At 47.2% G+C, this 22489-nt stretch overlaps 2 protein-coding genes and 1 long non-coding RNA gene across 4 annotated transcripts in view; 1 reads left to right on the top strand and 2 right to left on the bottom strand.

Annotated features, from left to right (window-relative positions):
* The window catches only part of MALT1 (MALT1 paracaspase), a 368173-nt gene that overhangs the window by 269835 nt on the left and 75849 nt on the right, over positions 1 to 22489 (bottom strand). The window lies entirely within an intron of this gene.
* Positions 1 to 22489, top strand: part of ALPK2 (alpha kinase 2) — a 221810-nt gene that overhangs the window by 60459 nt on the left and 138862 nt on the right. The window lies entirely within an intron of this gene.
* On the bottom strand, positions 12833 to 13756 carry LOC137529936 (uncharacterized). The gene is made up of 2 exons (XR_011023645.1): positions 13242 to 13756; positions 12833 to 13181 (listed from the first exon to the last, which is right to left on the bottom strand). It is a non-coding gene; the product is annotated as an uncharacterized lncRNA (long non-coding RNA).

Raw genomic sequence — 22489 nt, forward strand, 5'->3', positions numbered from 1 at the left:
ATGTGTACACCACTTTGTATTGGTCTTTAATGTGGAATTCCAATAAAATTGATTCATGTTTGTGGCAGTAATATGACAAAATGTGGAAAACTTCAAGGGGGACGAATACTTTTGCAACCCACTATACAAGACTAGTAGCCTATATACACTAAGCGGGGATCTGCCTGTTCTAGGCAGATCCCCCCCCCCCCCCCCCTTGGTGTATATAGGATACTAGTCTTGTAGGCAGATCCCCCTTAGTGTATATATTATATACACTAAGGGGGGGATCTGCCTATATATAAATATACAGGGCTGTGGAGTCGGTCCAAAAATCCACCGACTCCGACTCCTCAGTTTAGGATTCCACCGACTCCGACTCCACGACTCCGACTCCTCTAATTTGCATATTACAATTTTGTTGATTAAAAGTATGTAACATGAAATTCGTCTCTTAACTGCCAACGCTTAGGAATTTTACAAGACAACTGAAGTGAGAAGGATATGTAGACTACTATATTTATTCCTTTTAGACTAAAACTAGTCCTTGGTAAGAGTACTTGTAAAAGGTACAAACCGGAACAAAGAACATCTATCAGGCCCTAGGCAATGTAAGTGTGGGTACATGTAAGAATGATGTGCAGGTACTCTGCAGGGGAAGAAGGAGATTGTAAACAGACAACACCTCTGTGTTCAATGTGCACAGCATTCTCAGTGGATTCCCTGCAGCTCTGTGGGGAGTGCATATGTATAGTACTACTGTGTAACAAAGTAAACCTGAGACAGATTAAATTAAAGTTTTATACATACCTGGGGCTTCCTCCAGCCGCCTTCAGGATAATCAGTCCCTCGTTGTCCTCCTCCACCACCTGGATCTTCTGCTATGAGTCCAGGTACTTGAGCCAGTCAGGCGTAGTGCGCATGCACACACTCCGCTGCCAGGAGCATACTACACCTGTGCAGCACTATTGCGCAGGTGCAGAATGTTCCTGGCTGTGGGAGCGGCATGCGGCTGGACAGCGCTGACTGGCTGAATTACCAGGACTCATAGCAGAAGATCCGGGTGGTGGAGGACAGCGAGGGACTGATTAGCCTGAAGGGGGCTGGAGGAAGACCCAGGTATGTATAAAACTTTACTTTTCATCCGTCTCAGTTACCTTTTAATTTGTAGTCACCAAACCAAATTTTAATAACATATCAAATTATTTGATTTCATCAGCAAAGGGAGTGCATACATTTGCGTAAATCAGCATCAGTGCAGAATTATTTCCATCTCGTTGACCATCTCTATTAGTGACACGGCTACACATCAGGCTTTATACTTACAGCATAGATGTTATTTAGTGTATATATAAGAGATTCCTGTGTACACATCATATATACAGTCACAATCAGATATGTATATCTGACCTTAAAAATACGGGGACTGCTTTATTGAAGCAGCACAAGTAACTAATTTTGATTGGTTTATTTCATTTTTGTGGACTAAGCACAGCTATTACTGTATTTATACTGTATATATACTGTATATATACATTACTTTTAATGACTATTATCTGAGAAATAGAACATTTTATCATATTTTCTATTTTAATTACAGTTACAAATTCATTAGGAGTCGGAGTCGGTGCATTTTTTCCCGACTACGACTCCAGGCACCCAAAATTGCCCGACTCCACGACTCCGACTCCACAGCCCTGTAAATATATACACTAAAGGGGGGGATCTGCCTACAAGACTAGTATCCTATATACACAAGGGGAGGGGGGGGGTCTGCCTATAACAGGCAGATCCCTCGATTAGTGTATATAGGCTACTAGTCTTGTACATGTAGGCAGATCCCCTTTAGTGTATATATTATAGGATTATAGGGTCTGCCTATATATACACTAAAGTGGGATCTGCTTACATATTCAAGACTAGCAACCTATATACACTAAGGGGGGATCTGCATATATATACAAGACTAGTAGCCTATATACACTAAGGGGGGATCTGCATATATATACAAGACTAGTAGCCTATATACACTAAGGGGGGATCTGCATATATGTACTAAAGGGGGGATCTGCCTACATACACAAAAGTGGGGGGGGGGAATCTGTCTATATATACAAGACTAGTAGCCTATATACACTAAGGGGGGATCTGCATATATGTACTAAAGGGGGGATCTGCCTACATACACAAAAGTGGGGGGGGGGGAATCTGTCTTGACTGTCTATATACACTAAAGGGCGTATCTGATCAGGGATGCTCATCCGGATCCAGGTACTCGGGTAAACCCGGGTATCCGACCATTTTTCCGCTATCCGGGTTGGATCCGGATACTTGGGCCCAGATCCGGATAGCTATCTGCGGATATCTGGCCGCATAACTCAGGTACCCGCAGATATCTGGATCCGGGTAGTGAAAGTAAGGAGATGATGTCATTGAGCCAATCAGAGGGCTCCCAGCAGAAGCCCTAGCAACCAATCACAGAGGGGAACCCTGGCCAGCCCCACCTGACCTTATTGAGCCAATCAGAGGCCTCCCAGCCTAAGCCCTGGCACCCAATCACAGAAGGGAACCCTGGCCAGCCCCCCTGTATAGTAAGGAGGGCTGTTATGATGAGACAGATCATCCTTGCTTGTGTGGCTGGCTGGCTGCTCACTGACAGACTTGCTCCAGTGCTGTTGGTTTAGCAAGTGATGTATACAGTGATAAACCTAAAGCTTTGAGTGCTAAACACCTTCTGTAACGATAGGTGTCAGCAACCAGAGAGAGAATCTGATTCTTGGCGATCTGCAGTATCCCCAAGAATACAGATATACCTGATCTTTGGGGATCTGCAGAATCGCCAATAATCAAATATGTCTAACCTCTAGACACCTGAGTGTGTAAGTGTTTTGGTGCAACAGTAACCTTTGGACCACCGGGGTAGCAGGTGGTCCAATAAGTAGAGAAGACCCTACTGCAGTCAAGGACACCTGGAGAGGGAGTCCCTGACTGATAAGGAGCAGTGTCCCCTCTGTAGAGCAGGGGACCCCCGCGGAAAGGCTGGACACCCTGCGGAGGTGACAGCCAGAAGGTCAGACAGGCCGGGTCGGCAACAGAGTATCAGATATGCAAAGTACCAAATCAGAGATCAGAAGAATAGTCAGGAAAGCTACAGGTCATAACAGATATCAGAACAAGGCCTAGTCTGAGGTGTGAGGTCCGTGATCTCAACACCCTGGAACTATGCTAGAGAATAACACAGATGATATACAGTATTCCTAGTCTGGGGTGTGAGGGCCGTGATCTCAACACCCTGGAACTATGCTAGAGAATAACACAGATGATATACAGTATTCCTAGTCTGGAGTGTGAGGGCCGTGATCTCAACACCCTGGAACTATGCTAGAGAATAAAACAGATGATATACAGTAACTGGCTAAGTGTGGATTCCCAGGTCCACATGGTTCCACCACACTGAAGGATCTGACTAAGGTCTGAGTGCTAACACATAAGCATTCGCAACGCCAGACAACCAGCAACTGAACAGCAGGAGATATATATAGTAAAGCGCTCCACAGCGCCGCCCAGCTCCCATAAACCAATCACTGACTGAGCAGGAATCAGCTGACCGCCCTGATCAGCTGATCTTCCTCCTATTGGTATAAAGAGCTTGTCTTGCAGCGCGCGCGCGCATAGCTCTCCATCTGTGTGCACTACTAGGTCCAGACAGCCCAGACACATGTTGCTGCGGGGAAACCGCCGTACTGGACGCGAAATCCGCCGCCTTACCGTCAGAACACGCGGCGGCCCCCACGCCATTGTTCCCATGCGCACCATTAGTTCCAGATAACCCAGACGCATGCTGACGCGGACAAACCGCCGCACCAGACGCGGAATCAGCCGCCTTGCTGTCAGGACATGCGGCGGCTTTTCTGCTATTCATCACACCTTCACTACACTATTGTTCTATTGTTTTTTTTTAGCTAGCTAGCTTGTAATTGTTTGATTTCATTCTCTCAGTTAGTTCCTGTCTGTGTCTGTGTGTGCTGTGCAGGCCAGCAGGACATTATAGGGAATAGGAGGATTACTGTGTTATTGTATTGTAGTTAGTACTGCAGTTAGTTGTTATGGTGGGTACACACGGTGCGTTCCCGCACTCGATTTCCTGTTCGATTTCCGTCGACTCGATTATTTCCGACATGTCCAATTTGCGTTTCGATGGATCGTTAGGTCAATTCGCATGTAAAGTATGCCAAATTGACCTAACGATCCATCAAAACGCAAATCGGACATGTCGGAAATAATCGAGTCGACAGGAATCGAGCGGGAAATCGAGTGCGGGAACGCACCGTGTACCCATCATTAGACAGATAGTGTGCACTGTCTGTCCTCTACTCTGCGGTCTGTCACTCCGTGCTGATTTGATTTAAAGTCCAACCCCGATTTTATTAAAGTAAAAGTACCCCACATCATCTGGTGACATCATCACGTATAAGTTGTACTATGTCTGCTGGCACCGGCAGCTGGGGGAGGGGCAGCAAGAGGACAGGGAGCAACATTACAGCCACCCTCAGAAGGTCTGCCGTGTCAGTGTCGATCCCAGCGGGCAGCCTACCCTCATTCAGCGAGCTTTTCGCTCCAGGCGCCACGATTGAACTCAGTGCTGTTAGCCGCAAGGAGTTTGAGGAGGATGTTCTGGGTTTTGAGGAGGGATGAGCATGAGGAGTTCAAGAGGCTGAAGCAAGCTGGCGCTGGCTCCCACCGCCACGGTGCCACAGGCCACTGCTGCTGATACCACCACCTATATTCAACCCAAAACACAATTGCGGTGTCATTTTTTGGAGGTGACTAGGCTGAAAACTGTCATGTCCCAGTTGTGCGGTTGGACTTTGGACACAATAATCGCCTCAATTCACTAAGCTTAAACTCTTCTGAGCTGTTTTACAGTTATCACCATGGTGATATAATTGTGATAACTGTAAAACAGCTCAGAAGAGTTATTAAAGACAAGAGTTAAGCTTAGTGAATTGAGGCCAATGTGGGCTGCACGACCGTCGACCGCTGTCTGGAACCTATCCTGATGTTGATAATTTGCAAGCCCCCTTTTTTTTTCAATTTATGTTAACAAAATAATAAATTAGTGTTTCCCTTTAAAAAAACATGATGCTAAAAACCCTTTTTAAAGCTATTTAAAGGGCATTTCCGATTTTTCTATCCGGGTACCCGAATAGGTCGGGTACCCGCGGGTAATTTGGTCGGATATCCGAATTCACTCGGATATCTGCAAGATCGGATCCGGATACCCGAATCGGATCCGGGTATCTGGGTACCCGGATCCGGATGGGTTTTAAAAAGTACTACCCGAGCATCCCTAGATGCCTATATACAGTTAAGCCTCGTTCACATTGCGTTCCAGGTGCGTTTGCGTTGGGAGTTTTTTAACGTTTTTTCTCTACTTCCCGGTGATTTCTGTGAGTTGGGTGGTTTCTGTGAGTTGGGCGATTTCTGTGAGTTGGGTGGTTTCGGTAAGCATTGCATATGGGCCTGTGTGTGTGTGTGTACGTGGTGTGTGTGTGTGTGTGTGTGGTGTGGGAGTGGTGTGTGTGTGTGCGCGCGTGTGCGTGCATGCATGTGTGCGTGTGTGTGTGCGCGCGCGCGTGTGGTGTGTGCGCGTGCATAAAGAGTACGAATGGGGGGGCACCAAAATCTGGTTACGCTCAGGGCACTGTGAAACCTAAGGCCGGCCCTGACCAGGAGTGTATTGCGCAGCGCAGGCCCAGTATGGTCTGCTCCTGCGCCGAAAAACGGAGATGTAAATATTTACCTTTCAGCGCAGGCACAGTATCGGCTCTCCGCCTCGGAGATAGGCGGAAATAGCTGATCGCAGTCAGGCCGCTCTACTGTGCAGGCGCAAGTCTTCTGCGCCTGCGCAGTAGAGCGGACCCGACGGAGGTCGGCTATTTTCGCCTATCTCCGTGCGGAAAGCCTCAACAGCGCCCCCGCTGGAGCCAGGAAAGGAAAATAAATCAGCGCTTGTTAGGCTTGTCGAGGGAGGATTCCGGGACACTCCGGGGGAGCCAGCGCTGGGTTCTGAGGCTTCTCCCTCCCAAGTTGAGTACCGGCCAGGGGAACTTTTTTTGATACAGTATTATATTCAAGAACAGAGGCGCCAAAAGGATAAAAACAATATTTAAAAGTTTTAAAATTGCTTAGGAGGCAGTGGTGGACTTACCTCCTACAAGCAGGCACAATAAACTGTGTATTCAAAAAAAGGTAAATTTATTGCTACACTCCAGGTTCAGACTGAGGCGCCAGGTTTTACCCGGACATACTGCTGTAAACTCCTTCCTGTATTTGCCTGATGAAGCGGGCTTGACCTGCGAAACGCGTTGCAATCTACCCTTGGAGTGTACCAATAAATTTACCTTTTTCGAATATAATACGTCTAACATCCACCCTTGGTGGAGGGGGATACCCCATCTTTCTTCACATCTACAGAGAGCGACTTCTTAATCCTGAGTGGGGACAGGTTAATCTCCTCACCTGCCTATACAGTGGTTGCCTAATGGTAACCCTGGTTTGTGAGTATTTTATTTATACTCGTTCTAATTATCCTCCTGCCTGTACATACTACACCATATTGGGCTCTCAGTTCTTCTTTCTTTCTCATTTTTTTGATACAGGTTCTCTTTAACAGTGTCACTGAAGCGAAAAAAAAAAAACTTCTGATATAATGAATTAGTGCACTGCACTTCCTGACATTTTTGGTTGGCCACCAGGTTCCAACCTGCATGCCATTTGCATTTCTATGTTATGCATGCTGTAATTACTTGCATCTCACTAAAGATCTCTTACAGGGAAGGTCCAGGCTAAAAAATAAACAAAACTCAACTCACCTCGGGCTTCCTCCAGCCCCATGGCAGCCGTCCTGTGCCCTCGCCGCAGCTCCGGTGGCTCCCGGCCGCCTCCAGTGCAGATGCCGACCTCGCCAGGTCGGCATCTACTTGCGTTCCCCTGAGCGGCTTATGGAGTCGCACTGACGTCATCCGGACTGTCCAGCGCAACTATGTGAGACTCACGGGGGAGCGCAACTAGGCCTCTGAGACCGGAGCCCAGGCCACCGGCGGAAAGAGCGGAGCTGCGGCAAGGACACAGTTCGGCTGCCAGGGGCTGGAGGAAGCCCGAGGTAAATTTATTTTTAGTGGCAAAGAAAAGAGTCTCACATTTTTATTTTGAGTTATATAGCTTTTTTCTTTTCATAACATTGCATCATTCTCTGATATTTTCAGCTTACAAATTACACTCTGTATTTTATACTAAGAAACAGACCCTTTGAACTTCACTGCAGTAAAACCTTAAAGGACTTCCGAGGTGAGGGGGCTTAAACAGATTTACTAACCTGAGGCTTCTTCCAGCCCCTATCAGCTGTCTCACTCCCTCGCCACAGCCCCGGTCCTCCGCGTTGTCCCGCTGGCCGCCTGTAAAGAACGTGACCCTGCCAGCGGGTCTGCTCTTCTGCTCCTGCACAGCCATTCGTGCCTGTGGGTCTCCGTCATGTGCGCCTGCATAGTAGTTGTGCGCAGACGCAGTACGCGCCTGGTGACGTGGGCAGGCGCAGAATAGTTGGCCCGCTGGCAGGGTCACGATCTTTACAGGCGGCCAGCGGGACAATGCGGAGGACTGGGGCTGTGGCGAGGGACTGAGATGCCGGCTGATAGGGGCTGGAAGAAGCCCCAGGTGAGTAAAATCTGGTTAAACCCCTCACCTCAGAAGTCCTTTAAACAAACTAGAAACAGTGAGAGACAGGTTGAGCCGACCAAGCTGGGTCAGAGAAGATCTTTTTGCATAGATAACTGAAGTTTCTTAACTCTTCCTGTCGTGTATGTAGCAATAGGGGGTGCAGAGGTTGCGACTGCATCAGGGCCTTTGGGCTAGAGGGGCCCTGAAGGGCCCTCCCTCAACTACAGTATTAGCTGTCTATTGGTCCTGTGCTCATAATAATCACTTCTATAGATACTTTGAATAGTAGTAATCATTAACAAACTGTTCCCCATCCCCTCTGACACTGTAGTTGCCATTGGCTGGTTTTGGTGCGCCGTATCAATTGTTATATATAGAGTGCTAGGGGGGCCCCATTGTAAAACTCGCATAGGGGCCCACAGCTCCTTAGCTATACCACTGTCTATGATGATTTTATTTTCACTTCAAATTCTTCAGATTCCCTTTAAGCTGGACCTAGAATTTTGCAATCCGTCCTTCCCCACAATGATAAACGGTTATTTAGCAGGCAGCACCAGTCCTTGCTATTGTCTTTTTGATCTTCAGCTAATTTAGAGCTGTCAAGCATGTATTTGATGAAGCCAGAGAGCTGATCAGAGAGACAACTAAGAAAATCCTAAAGGTTTTGCATCTTACAACTAAGGGCAATTGCAGCAAAACACTAGAAATGAAAGTCATTGTGTATTGTTCAGCCCCAGAGACCCTCTGCGGAGTCCTCCTTTAGTTCTGCTGGCTGCTTTGTGTGTGTTTAGATGCAGAGCGCATTTGAGGAATTCCCAGGATACCATTTAGGCAGTCAGATGAGTGACAGGTGCTCCTGCAGGACAGGAACACTGGATTGAAACAGGCCGGGATAAACAGAGTGGCATCCTAATTATAGCAGAAGGCTGATAATAGTCGGATAGCTTGCTGAAGATTAGGACAGCTGTATCAAGAAATGTGATCCATCCAAGCGTTTTATATATCATATATTTAACTCTGTCATTTCAGGAGTCAGGACCTGGCGAATGTAGGTCATCTTCACTCCTGTGATCTATATTACTCCCTGTGTTAAAGCTTTATTGGGGTTTTTTTTCCCCTCACGCTACATCTACATAATTAACAAATGTGTTCCTCACCAAACCCAGAACATCTACAAGGCAGTTTAGTCAGGTGCCTAGGACCTAGTAAGCATGCTGGGGCCTGGCTGGCACTTTCCCTGACCCCCATTACCCATCTTATCTTACCAAAGGAGCCAGATAGCCAGCAACGGGAGAGAAATCTGCTATGTTGCCAAGGGCCCTATTCCACATTAATCCTTCTCTGCCCAAAGCCTATGCAGCATAGGCAAGTTGGGGGGGGATTACTGGTGCCCAGAATACCCCCTCAGACCAGATCCGGTGCAGTGTCTGGGGACAGGCACAAGTAGAGACATCAGAATGCCTAGGGATCCTGCAACTCACAACACCATGCTGCTCCCTGCACTATCTGCAGCCCTGCCCCCTTTCTTTCCCGACTACAGTTGTCTTGAATGTAGCGTCAGCGTGTGTACAGAGCATGGAACAGGTCTGGGGAACAGAGCAAGGAGCCAGGTAGGAGCACAGCACTGTGCCCCGCTATGTGGTAATAAAAGAAGGAAGTCACTGTCAGGACCTTGCAGAAGGTTTCACTTCCCCCTTCATTAAAGAATCCGGCTGTCCTCATTATTATCTGTATTCACTAAATACGCTGCAGAGGCCAGTGGATGCAGATAACAAATGTTTACAATCAGCCAGTCACTGGCTGTCCTCAGAGGAGCTTACAATCTAATACTACCATAGTCATAGTCTAATGTCCTACTATTACTAATGTCCTACCAATTCCCCCCATCTGACAGTCAAGTTGGAGAGACTGGGCATTGGTATGTTCAAAATTAAGGTACTGTTTATATCTCAACAAAAAAGGTGAGAGGGATATGGAGGCTGCCATATTTATTTCCTTTTAAACAATACCAGTTGCCTGCTGATCCTCTGCCTCTAATACTTTTAGCCCTAGACCCTGAACAAGGAGGAGTTAGGAAAAAGATGGAAGAAGGGAAAGAGAAGAAAGAGGGGGAAAAGAGTGGAAAGAGAAGAGGAAAAGAAGAAGAGAAAGAAGACCCTGACAGGAGGACTGCCATCACACTCTCATGTAGTTAGAGGACCAACTCCCTCCCAGAAGGCGGGCTCACAACTTCTTAGCTATGCCACTGACAGCTAAATAGATCAGCAGGGTTGCCAGGCAACTGGTATTGTTTAAAAGGAAATACATATGGCAGCCTCCACATCACTCTCACTTTATTTGTCCTTAAAATGTTTACTTGATTCCTTCGCGTTCAGAGTTTCAGAAAGGGACATAATTTTCCTGCAATGTAGATCTGATATATCCACTTCTAAAATGTAATCTGCCACAAGTGTCTGGATTAAATAGGCGCCAATAAAAATGTTCATGTGATAGTAACAGGATAGGCAGTTATTTCCTTGGCTTATGATGGCATGGAGCACTTTGTACAGTACAATCATATTTAATATCAGATGTAAAATGACTTTCAGTGACTTATATGACTTTGACAGAGGTTTACCACTCAAAGCAAAGCCTCTCTGAGTTTTAGCCAAGGTACCCTTTCACAGTTGTTCCATAGGAGGGAGGGGCGGGTCAAGAGGTAGGACTGGCCATATGTGACATACATAGGGTACCAGCAATAGTTTTCCCCAACTTTCTTGCAATCCCCAACGGGTGTCTCCGATTTTCTCATGATGTTTCCTCAGGTTTGCATGGCAGCTTGTAGTATGGCCACTACAGTGATTGGGACTACTCACTGTGACCACCTGTGTATGCTTACCAAGACAGACATGGGTGTGCATGGTGCTTGCTGGGAACTGTGTGAGGCCCATGGAAGGTGCTGAGAGAGACAGAGAGCCCATGGTGGGTGCTGACATGGATAGTGTGTCCTGACAGAGGTAGAGAGCCCATGGTGGGTGCTGACAGAGAGCCCATGGTGGGTACTGACAGGGATAGTGGTCCCATAGTGGGTTCTGACAGAGACAGAGAGCCCATGGTGGGTACTGACAGGGATTATGGTCCCATAGTGGGTCCTGACAGAGACAGAGAGCCCATGGTGGGTACTGACAGGGATTATGGTCCCATAGTGGGTCCTGACAGAGGCAGAGGGCCCATGGTGGGTGCTGACAGAGGCAGAGGGCATATACATGGTGGGTGCTGACAGGGATAGTGGGCCCATAGTGGGTTCTGACAGAGGCAGAGGGCCCATGGTGGGTGCTGCCAGAGGCATAGGGCACATACATGGTGGGTGCTGACAGGGATAGTGTGTCCTGACAGAGGTAGAGAGCCCATGGTGGGTACTGACAGGGATAGTGGGCCCATAGTGGGTGCTGACAGAGGCAGAGGCTCCATAGTGGGTGCGGACAAGGATTGTGGGCCCATAGTGGCTGCTGACAGAGACAGAGGGCACATGATGGCTCCTGACAGAGGCAGAGGGCCCATAGTGGTAGCTGACAGAGACAGAGGCTCCATGGTGGGTGAGGACAGGGATTGTGGGCCCATAGTGGCTGCTGACAGAGACAGAGGGCACATGATGGCTCCTGACAGAGGCAGAGGGCCCATGGTGGGAGCTGACAGAGACAGAGGCTCCATGGTGGGTGGGGGCAGGGATTGTGGGCCCATAGTGGCTGCTGACAGAGACAGAGGGCACATGGTGGGTGTTGACAGGGTGCTAACTTGGGTAAATTCTCCTTTTAAAGGGAACCAGAGAGGTTGGGGGTAAGCTTTTATACATACCTGGGGCTTCCTCCAGCCCCATATGCACGGATCGCTCCCACGCCGCCGTCCTCTGCTGCCTGGATCCGCCGGTACCGGGTCCCGTCATTGCCGCCAGTCGGCCGGCAGACGCGGCCAATTGTCCGCATCACACGGGGCTCCCTCCATATACGTACGCATGAGGCTGCCTACTGCGCACCCTCATGCGTAAGGGTATGGAGGGAGCCCCTGTGATGCGGACAATTGGCCGCGTCCGCCGGAAGTGACAGGACCCGGTACCGCCGATACAGGAAGCGGAGGATGGCGGCGTGGAAGCGACCCAGGCTTATGGGGCTGGAAGAAGCCCCAGGTATGTATAAAAGCTTTTTTTTTTATTAAAGTTCCTCTCTGGTTCCCTTTAAAGTGCTCTGTAGTGGGCTTTAGTCAGCAACATTTGTAAAACGATTTTTGTTAAAAATAAACTGAATTTTCACAGTAAAATGTCATGTCTGTGAAAATCTATTCTATTGTTGTTGTTGCTGTTGTTAGGATAATTACTGTCTTTGCAAAAATAGGCAAAGCAAAAACAGCCCTCTTTACCTATCACTGTTCTGTGTGTATGTGTGTATATATATATATATATATATATATATATATATATATATATATATATATATATATATATATATATATATATATATATATATATATATATATATATATATATACATATATATATACATACATATATATATATATATATATATATATATATATATATATATATATATATATATATACATATATATATATATATATATATATATATATACATATATATATATATATATATATAGCGGTGATCTGCAAACTTGGCTCTCCAGATGTTAAGGAACTAGAAGTCCCACAATGCATTTGCCTTAATGAATCATGACTGTGGCTGTCAGACTCCTGCAATGCATTGTGGGACTTGTAGTTCCGTAACAGCTGGAGGGCCAAGTTTGCAGATCACTGGTATATGGTGAATTTCAGTTCAGGCAAAAAGATATGAATCAGGACAATAAATAGTATCATCCCTAAATCAATACTTTCTGCCATAAAAAAACTGAAGACATTCTTTTTTAACCATTCCCACTGTGAATATTTAAAATTTTAGTAACACAACACCTCAGAAAGTAAAGTACAAACCTTTAACCTTTCAGCCACCTCCCACTATATTCTAATATAACCCAGGTGTCGGTTGCACACCTAGCAGATGATGACATCCAAGCCAGACTATGCACATTAGAGTTCTGTAGCTCAGGAACTTAGACCTATAATAACAAAATACAGAACAGAAGGATGCTGCATGCTTAACTTTATTCAGTAGCTAACACTGCTCAGGTGCACACTCTCTAGCACATTCCTAATGCTGGCTGCGTCTGGTTCTGTGCCGCTTAGTGGTTGATCTTTTCACACTGGCTCTGCTCCTTGCGGTGGGTGTTCTTACAGTGGTTCTGCGGCGTTTGGTGGTTGTTTTTATCACACCGGCTCTGTGGCGTCTGGTTTGCCTTCTGTGCCTTGTGGTTGACCTGTGGTGTGTGGTTTGCCTTCTGTGCCGTGTGGTTGACCTGTGCCGTGTGGTTGACCTGTGGCGTTTGGTTGACCTCCTGTGGCGTGTGGTTGACCTTCTGTGCCGTGTGGTTGACCTTCTGTGCCGTGTGGCTGATCTTCTGTGCCGTGTGGTTGACCTTCTGGGCCGTGTGGCTGACCTGTGCCGTGTGGTTGACCTGCGCCGTGTGGTTGACCTCCTGCGCCGCGTGATTGGCGTTCTTACAACGCTGGTGCTGCGTCGTTTGGTGGCTGTTCTCATTACACTAGCTCTGCGCCTTCTGGTCGGTGTTATGTGGTGTTTGACTGATGTCCTTACCACACTGCTCCTCCTACTTCCCCTTCTTCTGCCTCGCTGGGTGGTTCCTTCTGCCATCCCCACTTTATGGCTTGTGTGTCTTGGACCTCTAGCGTCAGGCCTTGCCATATTAATCAGCAGCACTGATGATAAGATGTAATGCCAGGAGCCTCAGGTATCAGCTGGCAGTAAGGTGGAGCTCTTAGGGAAGTGTGCAGAAAAGGCAGTTGTAACTGCTGAGGTGGATGCTGGGAGCAGTTAGCTGTTAGAGTGACTGGTGAGAGCCGTTATCCCCGAGGAGGCGGGTCCAGGTGGTGGGAGAAATTGCTGGAAATTTCTGGAAGTTACCTCAACCCAGACAACAATAAATCCCCGATCACACTCATCTGCATGCAGCGTGCGTTTCCACGTTTTACGTTCATTGCACATCTAATGTAGTTCAATGGCATCACATTTGTTCTGTGTTTTTCAGTTTTTTCGTGTATTTGGCAATTTTCTGCATTTCAAAATTGCATTGCAGTGTTGCTTTTTTTTCTTGTGCATTGTGCAAATTGCGTTTAGTGCAAGCCAATGAGAAAAAGAAAAAAAAATGTTTTTGTTACACATTGCATCTGAATTTGAAGTTAATCCGATACATTCTCATGTAAATTAACTCCATTGGTATGTACGGAAAATGGCCATGCAAAAGAGTGCATAAAATCGTGCACAAAATCGCAAAGGAAAAAAGAAAAATAAGTGAAAAATTGGAAAACCGCAGAATCGGTCGTGCACAAAAATGATGGAAAATCAAATGCGGAATTAGTGCGAACGCTGCCAGCTTGTTCCTCAAACCTATCTTCATTTAAAACACGTTAAAGCAGCAGTCATGTTTCAGTAATAATGTATGAGAGATGTTGCTCTTTTGAAGCATGCGTCCCCTTCCTACTCCCCCCCCCCCCCCTCCCCTCTATATACTGTACACTAGCTCTATATCTCTGCATCTCTGTGTAAAGGCTCATAGTACACACACCCAATCAATGTCACCCGACAGGGATTGGGAAATTATCCCTTGGGTGACATTGCAGGGCCGATGCTATGCAGACATAGCGACTCCCTTACAAGCAAGCTACATGTTCTGTGCTATGCGAGGGGGAGGGGGGGGGGGGGCTCTGTTCTGCATGGAGGGGAACACCAGAAGGGGGGGGGGGGGCAGGATGCCGCTCTGACACTGATGTCACCTGAGGAAGTGGCGTCACCTGGCATCATGGGCAGCCCGGGGCTGGGAACAGGAAGCAATGATCAGACATGACTATAGATCACACATAGGAGGAGATTACAGTGTTCACATACTGGCTGGCTGTGCAGTAATTGGAGGTTTCCAGGGAGAAGAATGCAGAGGCTTGTAGAGTGGTGTATAGTATACGCAGTAAATAGGTTTGCCATGGATGGAAAGTGTATGAAAACAGGGGGGAGCTGGGAGGGCTTAAAGAGAAACCGTGACCAAGAATTGAACTTCATCCCAATCAGTAGCTGATACCCCATTTTACATGAGAAATCTATTCCTTTTCACTAACGGATCATCAGGGAGCTGTATGACTGATATTGTGGTAAAACCCCTCCCACAGGAAACTGAGAGGACCATGGTCCTGGCAGTTTCCTGTCTGTGAACCTCGTTGCATTGTGGGAAATAACTGTTTACAGCTGTTCCTAAATGCCAAAAAATGCAAGAAGCATCTCCTTCCACTGACATCACCAGCCAGCAGTAAAAATGTCACCATGTGATAAATGTCAGAATGTAAAACAGGGAGAGGAAAGCTTTTACAATGGGCAAACACTGACTGAATCATTTATACATAATTATTGTAAAAATTAAGCACTTTTTTGTTGCATTATTTTCACTGGCGTTTCCTCTTTAAAGGAAACCCTGAGATTGTATAAAATAAAAACAAAAATTATACATACCAGGGGTTTCCTCCAGCCCGCTTCAGGCTAATTGATCCCTTGCCACCCTTCTCTGCTGTTTGCTTCATCTGCTAGATGCCCGGTTGAAGCCGTTAGTTGTGGCAGTTTGCGTATGTGCGGCCTGGCCGTGCACGCACCTTGCGCAGTACTACTGCATGACGGAGGAGCGTGCACGGCTGGACTGTGTCTGTGCCGACTGGTGGACTTACCGGGCCACCTAGCGGGAGATCCAGGGGGGCGGAGGAGGATGGTGAGGGACCGCTTAGCCTGAAGGGACTAGAGGAAACCCCTGGTATGTATACCTTTTTTGTTTTTTTTTTCACCTTCTCAGGTACACTTTAAATAGATAGTGGGCAAGTATGTGATGCATTCATGTGGCATTATTGATTTGACAACAATTTGGGGATATTTTCATATATTTCTTTATAGGTATCCTTATTCAGAGCAGGGACAAGGTCCTCCAGCACCCAAGGCTGAGACACCAAAGTGCGCACCTCCATCCCTCCCACCCCAGCCCTCACACACTGATTGCTATTAGACTAAGAGGGCCACAGGGCCCCCAACCTCCCCAACACCTTAATATCTAGTTATCTGGCTTGCAGTCACTGCCATGTATCCCCTTTTCTTATTTCTTTCTGCTTCAAACACAATTAGGAATGACAGCTGAATGAATTGTGCGCCCCCTCCTACACTGCGCCCTGAGGCTGGAGCCTCTCCAGCCTATGCCTCGGCCCGGCCCTGTCCTTATTGTTTAAATCAAAGCCAGAGGGTTCTGTACCTGATGCTTCAGTGTAAACAGGTTGTGATTGTACACGCTTACCAAAGCCGGATCACCCACTAGGCAACCTAGGCAGGTGACTAGGGCCTGGTGGTTGTCCAGCCTCCTCTTTAATATGTAGCAACCCATCTCATGTCCAGGTGCCCCCTTAGGCTGCAACTGCCCAAGGGAAGGACCTTTATGGCCTTTCTACAAATCCCGCCAGAGTCAAAGGTTATACTTGTTCATAAACTGCTCTTTGTGGTAGCCCCCCTTCCCATCCATGCTCCAAGTGTATATAGGAAGCGAGAAGGTCAGTGGATGCTTTCCGTAATGTCACGCTCTTTAAATCAGGCTTTATAAAGGGCCTGTTTATGAGTAGGAGGAAGAGCCTGGGGAAGGGAAACACCATGAATCAAACTGTCCATATTCTGCTGTAACATGTGCTGCAGGATAATCATTCCTGGACAACGCTCATGTAAGACAACAATGCTCTGTCAGTGTGTGGCTGAAGTGAGGAGTGCAGGACCGTGCAACACAGTGTTACAGCAACCACTGGGAGCGAGAGCAAGAGATCGGTCAGGACATTAGACTCTCTGCACTACATCATGTCTAAGGCCTCGTTCACATCATTTAGCGCAGATGGATGTGCTGCAGATCCCATTCATTACAATGAATGGGATCTGCGCTGCGATTACCAAAAATGCGTGCAGCACGCGATAGCGCAATCGTGCTGCCACGCAGCGCATATGATGGGAACGGTAGAAGGGCTGTCTATGCCCTTCTACCGTTCTTGCGCATCGCACACTATACGCGCTGCCAAAATGCGCACGGCAGCGTGTATAGTCTGAACGAGGCCTAAGAACAGTGTTGAACTGAGAGGAACATGGTTTCCCAACTATCCATACAGATCTTTGTAGCCAAGGATGAACCTGGACCAGCATTTCAAAGCATTCAGAACAGAATGTGAATGTGTACTTTTGCAGACTGCGGCATGGGGGGCTACCTCACCCTCACTGCTGCCTTCATGCACCGCACTCCATGTCATGTTCCATCTCTCCGACACTCCCTTCCTCCAGATGTGAATGAGGGAGTATCAGAAAGATGGAATTTGACAGAGTGCAGTGCATAGATGCAGCAACAAGAGGGTGTTAACCAACAAATCGAAAGAGGGATCCGCACACAAACTTTTCAGGAACAACGTGACTTTTATTGTCCCAATGCAGACATACACGATATCCAATTGTCCAAGCCGACTATCGTTCCTGAAACGATCGTCGGCTTGGACAACTGGATGTCCTGCATATGTGCATTGGGACAATAAAAGTAAAAAAAAAAGTCCTGAAAAGTCTGTGTGTGGATCCCTCTTTTGATTTGTTGGACTACTTTTGCCACGGGCTCTTTGCACCAGCCTTGCTCCATCCCAAGTGTGTGGTTCTCTTGGTTGAAGGGGGCGTTAACTTCCATGGCACGTTCTGCATAAGTACAAATTCAAGTTCTGTTCTAGGTGCTTCAATACGCTGTGCCAAGTTCACATTCTCAATCCCTACTTGTAGCCTTCATTCATACATATGTACGAAGATTTATCAGAGAGCAATCTGGACTCTAATCCTTGGGCAACAGTGTTGGGCTGTACAGACGCACTGGTAGCCTGTAGTGGGGAGAACCCAAAGCAGGATCATCCCCAAGGCAATCCTGGGCAGTTGCCTAGGGCCTGGAGAGAGTCTAGGGGCCTGGCGGAAGCCCCCTCCAAATCTTACTAAAAAAAAAAAAAACATGGTGACCATCAGCAGTGGGCAAGAACTGCTATCTTGCCTACGGCCCATTTCATCTTAATCCATTTCTGGGATTGCCTTGACCTCGGCTGAGTGGATCCGCCAGGCTGAGTGCTGGCTGAGGCACAGAGCGGGGTTGGCCACCACTATATACATGCTGGATTCGCTGTGTCTAGCATGGGTACCAGCCTAAACACACCCTCAGAACTCACTGATCTACTGTTCATAACCATTTGCATGGATGTGAAACTGTCTCCTCTGTTCCACAGCACCTCCTACCAGCTGGAGGGAGAAGAGGCACCAAATCTGGCCGCAGAGTCATCATACGCCAGCTTAGTGATCACCATCTAGTAGTTAGAACAGCTTCCACTCTCTGTTATTCCTTTGCCTTGTAGGAGAATTTTATAGTCAGAACAGTGGTGTAGCTACAGACCTCGGGGCCCCGATGTGGAATTTGAACCTCCTTCCATTCCTACGTTAAATAATGTGCTTCCTCCCACCCTAGTATAGTAGCCGCATGTGTTTCCCGCTCCTTCCCACCCCGGTATGGTAGCCAGATGTACTCAACCTTTCCTTCCACCTCAGTATGGTAGCCAGATATGCTCCCCCTTCCATCCCTCCCCAGTATGGTAGCCAGATATGCTCCCTCTTCCATCCCTCCCCAGTATGGTAGCCAGATGGACTCAACCTTTCCTACCACCCCAGTATGGTAGCCAGATGGACTTAACCCTTCCTTCCACCTCAGTAGCCAGATATGCTCCCCCTTCCATCCCTCCCCAGTATGGTAGCCAGATGGACTTAACCCTTCCTCCCACCCCAGTATGGTAGCCAGATGGACTCAACCCTTCCTCCCACCCCAGTATGGTAGCCAGATGGACTCAACCTTTCCTCCCACCCCAGTATGGTAGCCAGATGGACTTAACCCTTACTCCCACCCCAGTATGGTAACCAGATGTACTCAACCTTTCCTCTGACCTCAGTATGGTAGCCAGATGGACTCAACCTTTCCTCCCACCTCAGTATGGTAGCCAGATGGACTCAACCTTTCCTCCCACCTCAGTATGGTAGCCAGGTGGACTCAACCTTTCCTCCCACCTCAGTATGGTAACCAGATGTACTCAACCTTTCCTCCGACCTCAGTATGGTAGCCAGGTGGACTCAACCTTTCCTCCCACCTCAGTATGGTAGCCAGCTGGACTCAACCCTTCCTACCACACCAGTATAGTAGCCAGAGGTACTCAACCTTTCCTCCCACCCCAGTATGGTAGCCAGATGGGCTTAACCCTTCCTCCCACCCCAGTATGTTAGCCAGATATGCTCTCCTTCCCTCCCACCCCAGTATTGCAGCCAGGTGGGCTCCCTCCCCAGTATGGTAGCTAGATGAGCCCCACTCCCTCAGACCCCCCCCCCCCCCCCCAGTACTCCCGTAATCTCACCACTCTAGTATGGTAGCTAGATGGACTTAACCCTTCCTCCCACCCCGGTATGGTAGCCAGATGGACTCAACCCTTCCTCCCACCCCAGTATGGTAGCCAGGTGGACTCAACCCTTCTTCCCACCCCAGTATGGTAGCCAGATGGACTCAACCTTTCCTACCACACCAGAATGGTAGCCAGATAGACTCCATCTTTCTTTCCACCCCAGTATGTTAGCCAGATGGACTCAACCCTTCCTATTTAGCCCCACCCTCCCAATGCATAGCCCAAGCCCAGGCGGAATTCTCCCTGGGGGGAGCATTCTGAGAGACCAGGTGTATTTTGTACTGGCTTCGGAACTCTAATTAAACAAACATTCCACAGAGCTGCACCTGACAGGAATAAAGATGTTGCCACCTGTGGTAAATTTCAGAATCTAAATCGGGTGAGGAAAGATTTTATAATGGGCAAACACTGAGTAAAAATGTATAAAAAAATAAATAAATCCTACAGTTCCTCTTTAAGGGGATACTGTAGGGGGGTTGGGGGAAAATGAGTTGAAGTTACCTGGGGCTTCTAATGGTCCCCCGCAGACATCCTGTGCCCGTGCAGCCACTCCCCGATGCTCCGGCCCCGCCTCCAGTTCACTTCGGGAATTTCAGACGTTAACCTATTTTGGTTCCTGGACGTAGAAGCTACGTCCAGGAACCATGCGCGCTGCCGCGCGCTCCCGCGGCCGATCGCGCGCGTGCACGCGCACTCCCGGCCGCGGATTCGGTAGCCAGGGAATCAATGTATCGGGCTATGGTGCCCGATCACTGAAAAAGCGACAGCTTCTCTCGGAAGCTGCGCCTTTTCTGGCCATTCCCTCCCCGATACGTCACTCTAAGCGTGTGTTACGCTTAGAGTTACGTCATGTAAACAAACTCATATCCGCCATCTTGTGGCCAAAAAGTAATACTACAACTGAAAATAAAAATAAATTAAAATGAACACACATTTACATTATAAATCTATTGTTTACCTCCCACCCTCCCAAAACTACCCAAATAAAATGTTTACTATAAAAAAAAAAACATTACAATAAAAAAAAAAAAACATGTAAATATTTACCTAAGGGTCTAAACTTTTGAAATATCAATGTAAAGATGAAATATTTCTATATTTTTTTTATTTTAAACTTGTTAATAGTGATAGATGCAAAATGTAAAAAATGCACCTTTATTTCCAAATAAAATATTGTCTCCATACATTGTGATAGGGATATAATTTTAACGGTGTAATAACCGGGACATATGGGTAAATACAATACGTGAGTTTTAATTATGGAGGCATGTATTATTTTAAAACTATAATGGCTGAAAACTGAGAAATAATGAATTTTTCAATTTTTTTCTTATTCTTCCTGTTAAAATGCGTTTACAGTAAAGTGGCTCTTAGCAAAATGTACCCCCAAAGAAAGCCTAATTGGTGGCGGAAAAAACAAGATATAGATCAGTTCATTGTGATAAGTAGTGATAAAGTTATAGGCTAATGAATGGGAGGTGAACATTTCTCACGTGAAAACCACGGAACCTGAATGGGTTAAAGTCTGAAAACCACTGCGTCTGCGTTACCGTGTCCTCGCTCCCGCTGATGTCACCAGGAGCGTATAGCACAAGCCCAGTATGGTCTGTGCCTGCGCCGTGCGCTCCTGGTGACATCAGCGGGGGTGAGGACACGGCAACGCAGGCGAAGTGGTTTTCAGACTTTAAAATCTGAAATGCCAGAAGTGACCCCCCCTACAGTATTTCTTTAAAAAGCAAGCAATGTTGAATGGAGTAGATCACAGTAGACCTAACCAGTGGTAAGGCTGCATAGTTCACACCCTTTCCACTTTAGTAGTGCTTCCCATTGGCATGTAAAGGGCTCTCCTGAGCAGAGCCGGGCTGAGGCAGAGGCGAGAGAGGCTCCAGCCTCAGGGCGCAGTGTAGAAGGGGACACACAACTCACTCATCTATCATTCCCCTATTGTGTTTGAAGCAGAGAGAAATAAGAAAAGGGGATACATGGCAGTGACTGCAACCCAGATAACTAGAGATTAAGGTGTTGTGTGTGTGTGTGTGTGTGGGGGGGGGGGGGGGGGGTGTCTTGGGGTGCCTCTTAGTCTAATAGCAATCACTGTGAGACAGCTGGGTGGGAGGGATGGAGGAGCGCACTTTGGTGTCTCGGCCTTGGGTGCTAGAGGACCTTGTCCTGACTCTGCTCCTGAGCCCTACTGGGTCCACATACCAGGACTTTTGGTACAGCAGCCCAGCCAAGCTCCTAGACACGCCCCTACAGCCAATAAACACCTTACTCCAATCTCATAGACAGGACGCCACAAGAAGCAGTTTGGGTTACTGTTTAGAAGTGAATTCTGTAGTTGGATTTTGTCTAGGATCTACTAAGATGCAAGAGAGCCCCCTAGTGACAGCACAGGGCCCAGCTGTGATAGAATAAATGCATATTATGCAGCCTCACGACCCATATAAGGATCCCTGAACTGAGAAGGTTACCATATTTATTACCTTTGAACCAATACCAGTTGCCTGGCATCCTGCTGATCTCTTTGGCTGCAGCAGTATCTGGATCACATACACCTGAAACAAGCATAGGGCTACTCAAGTCAGACTTCAGTCAGAAACACTTAATCTGCTTGCTTGTTCGGGGTCTATGGCTAGAGGTATTACAGCAGAGGATCAGCAGGACAGCCAGGCAGTTTGCATTGTTTAAAAGGATATAAATATGGTAGCTTCCATATCCCTCTTAGTTCAAGTGTCCTTTAAAACCACTATAAGAGAATTCTCAGCATCTGTCAGTAACAACTTTAACCACTTAATGACAAGTGGACTTATAAAAACGTCCTGCTAGAGCCTCTTAATGGCTCTAGGATGTTCTTATAAGTCAGACAGTGCTGCTGCTGCTGTGCGCATGCACGTCCGCGCTCCCGCGCTCCCGCGCATTCCCGTGCATGTGAAAATAGTGCAAAAAAAAAAAAAACACCAAAGAAAAAATACACCTTTATTTCCAAATACTATATGGTCACCATATTTTGTACTAGGGATATAATTAAAATCTTGTGATAACCAGGACAAATAGGCAGATAAAATGTATGGGTTTTATGCACAGAAGCAGTGTTTATAAAAGTATAGGGGATGAAATTGGAAAAATAGTGTATTTTTTAATTTTTTCGTTGTTTTTC

The sequence above is a fragment of the Hyperolius riggenbachi genome, chromosome 1, assembly GCF_040937935.1.
Source record: "Hyperolius riggenbachi isolate aHypRig1 chromosome 1, aHypRig1.pri, whole genome shotgun sequence".
In the NCBI taxonomy this organism is placed as follows: Eukaryota; Metazoa; Chordata; class Amphibia; order Anura; family Hyperoliidae; genus Hyperolius; species Hyperolius riggenbachi.